This window comes from Chrysochloris asiatica, unplaced genomic scaffold, assembly GCF_000296735.1.
Source record: "Chrysochloris asiatica unplaced genomic scaffold, ChrAsi1.0 scaffold00136, whole genome shotgun sequence".
Taxonomy (NCBI): Eukaryota; Metazoa; Chordata; class Mammalia; order Afrosoricida; family Chrysochloridae; genus Chrysochloris; species Chrysochloris asiatica.
The window spans coordinates 1,122,002-1,125,709 of NW_006408654.1; the positions used below are offsets into that span (position 1 = coordinate 1,122,002).

The 3,708-nt window shown below is 38.7% G+C and overlaps 1 pseudogene; it reads right to left on the bottom strand.

Moving 5' to 3' along the window:
* Nucleotides 1–2,904: 2,904 nt before the first annotated feature.
* On the bottom strand, nt 2,905–3,474 carry LOC102822484 (annotated as a pseudogene).
* Nucleotides 3,475–3,708: the final 234 nt, after the last annotated feature.

Below are 3,708 nucleotides of genomic sequence, written 5' to 3' on the forward strand. Positions count from 1 at the left end.
AATCCCAGAATGCAGGCTGCAGACCAGCTGTGGAAGGCCTGGGTGCTATGATGCTCTCTTCTTCAGCCATTATTGACCTTGTTGCTGAATTGTCCCACTTTGGCAAATATGAGGAGCCTACAGATGATGTCATAAGGAGCTCTGGTAGGTTAGGGGTTACAAATCGGGCTGTGAACCACAGGTCTGCAGTTCGAACTACCAGCTGTTCCGCGGGAGAAAGATGAGGCTTTCTGCTCCCATAAAGATTTACAGCCTCGGAAACCCTGTACAGGGTCACTATGTGTCAGAACCGACTCCACGGCATATCACAACAACAACAGATGATGTCACTAAAGGTGATTTATGCCAAAACTACAAAATTTCTGCTCCAAGACTCCTTTTCGACATGCTGAGTACACCAGCTGTAGGATAAGTACTGGACTGTCAACCACAAAGTCAGCAGTTCAAGCTCACTAGCTGCTTCTCAGAATCCCTTTACAGGGTCAGAACTGACTTGATGACCCTAACAACAACATCACAGATGGATGTCACTAAAGGCAATGTATCACAAAGTCATACAAAGTTTTCACTCCCAGATTCCTTTTCTGAGGACACCAGAGGGCTCTCCACCAGATCTGGATGAAACTTTAAATTAAATGAGCAGACTTCTTCCTCATACTGCAACCAAGTGTTTTCGGTCTTCTACAAAGCTCAGACTGAGGGTAACAGGCAAAGGGCCTCCTTCAAGCTGCAAATTTTAGAAATTCTTTTTTTTTCTGTCCACCACAGACCTGCCACTCTTCCTCCTCTCCAGCCTGTCCAGCCCCTAGTCTGATTGTTTGAATTCCTTGGTCTACAGCAGAGCTATGCTGGGGTGGCAGACCAGCAAGTTTGTCTTGTCATCCCTGGACTTCTCTCTTAGCTCTATGGAGACCATAGACTTCACATGCTCTTGATTGTCTTATTTAAGTAGTAACTTCTCAAACTGAGCTGAGGAATGAAGTGGCAGAACCACGGTAACCCAGGCTGCTTTTAGCTCTAAACTAGGGGTTGGCAAACTTCTTCTGTAAAGGGCCAGATAATAAATATTTTAGACTCTGGGAGCTGAGAGGCAAATTTGAGGATATTATAGCATAGTTACTTATATGTTGCAATTGTTAACTGCCGTCCAGTTGCTTGCAACTCATAGTAACTCTGTATAGGATTTTCAAGGCTATAAATCTTTATGGAAACATCAAGCTTCATCTTTCTACCTGGAGAGCTGGTGGGTTTGAACTGTTGACCTTATGGTTAGCAGTCCAGTGTTTTTCCTACAACACCATACCAGAACTCCTTATAGCAAAGAAAAAAATAATAATTTCTACCCTTTTTTTTTTTTTTAAAGTAATTTAGTATACTTTAGTAATTTAAAATATAGTGTGGCACTGTGGGTTAATGCGCTGGACTGCAAAGTCAGTTTGATCTGTAAGGTTGGCGGTTCAAGCGCATCAGTAGCTCCTTGGAAACCCTATACAGGGTCGCTATGGGTTGGAACTCAATGGCACTTAACAACAACAATATAATATGGAGTCCTGGTGTGGTGCTGTCTGATATGCACTGGCCTGGTGACCACAAGGTTGGTGATTCAAACCAACTAGCTGCTCCTCAGAAACTCTATACAAAGCCAATGTGATTCAAACCCGACTCAACGACATTTAACAACAACAACAATAATATTCTATAAAGTATAATAAAAATATGTGTACTGTTCTAGCTCTATAAATGAATGTCTGGGGCTATGTACCAATAAAAACTCCTTTCTGGACACTGAAATCTGATTTTCATATACTCTTACATGTCATGAGATGTTCTTTCGCTTTTTTTTTTCAATCATTTAAAATTATAAAAGCCATTTTTACTTAGCTTATGGGTCCTGCAAAAACAGGTGTCAGATCAGATTTGTCCTGCAAGCTCTGATGCCCCCTTTTCTAAACCAGTCTGCAAACTGGGGCTAGAAAATGCCAGTGTAAATATTCTTTCTGCATTTATGAAAAGCAGTGTGGGCTAGATAGCAGCCCGCATAAGTATTTTGTTTGACATCTAACAATATGTTTAATTGAATCTGCTGCCAGTATTTTTGTTTTCTAATTTTTATATTGTATTACCTTCTTTTAGAATTACTAAAGTAATATATATTTGTTGTGAGACTATCATTTTGGCATGTGTATTTTCAGTCTTTACCTGTGCGTGGTGAACTTTTTAATAATTTAGATAAATGTTTTATAGACTATTGTGCATCTTCTTTATTTTTTACTTAATCTCATAGTAATACATGTTTTATAGCATTATTTTAAAATCTTTCATCAGCATAAATTTAATAAATATGATTATGAAAATCTTATATGTAAAGTAGAGAGACTAGTTTTAAAAAACCCCGAGCCACTATTGCCCAGCTTCAATAATTCTCAGCTGCTGGCCGATCTTGTTTCATTTAAATTCCCTCTTGCTTCAAACTTCAGGCATCATATCATTTTTCTCAAAATATTTTACTGTGATTCTCTAAAAGATAAGACTTCTAAGAAAATGTCACTTTCTCTTACAAAGAGAAATAAATGCTGAAGAATTTAGGGGTAAAAGAGAATGAGGTCTTCACTCAAATGGTTCAGGGAAATAGATAACTTTTCAGTGATAGACAGATGAGTGGATGGATAAATATATGATGGATAGATGGATAGATAGATGGCAGATAGATGATAGATGGATGGATGGATAGATCTATCTGGGTGGAGGGTATACAGGAGTTCTTTGCACTATTCTTGCAATTCTTATATAAGCTTGTAATCCTTCAAAAGAAAAAGATTGAAAAGCTTGATTTACTAAGAAAACAAATAGATACTTTTTTTTTTTTTGCTTTTACTTTTATTTGCATTTTATTTTAAGCTTAATTTACTTCTGAGCCATAAGTCTTTATTTCTTCAGTTTCTTCTTTTTCTTCTGTTCAAACTTCTCTTATAGTTTAAGAAAAAATTGTTTGTTTTCAGTGAGGATCATCTCAGTATGGCAGGGGGAGCCCATGCAGGGGTTGATCCGACCATAAGCTTTGTAAGTTTGGCAACACATCTTGGGGGCTTTGTTGACCTGGATGTGCTCAATGACCAGAGAATCCTTAACTTTAAACCCTTAACTTTAGCATTGCTCTCTGAATTTTTGTTGCACGTGCTCTCTGCCTTTTTAAGCATGTGCAACAAAAATTCAGCACTCTTTTTGGGCCACCGACCCTGTGTCCAACCAACCCCACTGTTTGGCCTGGGCATACATACCAACACCACCATTGTAATGTCAGAAAGGTACACATAACTTCTGCAAAGTGACATTTTTCAGATACTTGGTGACTTTTTAGATATGCATACCCTTGATGCCCTGGGCAGTCTCACAGGTGTTCTTAAAATGGGCCCAAGGATTTGAACCTCTTGATTTGCATGATTTTGTGGGGTTTTCTGCATCGAGTGAGTAGTGAACTATTTTGTGAGATTATTTCAGGCTGCTTACGGGAAAAGCCGAAATACAATTTTTTTTTTATGTGCTTAATAAAAAAGAAAAATAATTGGTCTATTATCACACCAATGTTGTTGTTGTTGTTATGTGCCATCGAGTCGTTTCCGACCCATAGCGACCCTATATAGGGTTTCCGAGGGTGTAAATCTGTACGGGAGTAGAAAGCCTCATCTTTCTCCCGTGGTGCAGCTGGTA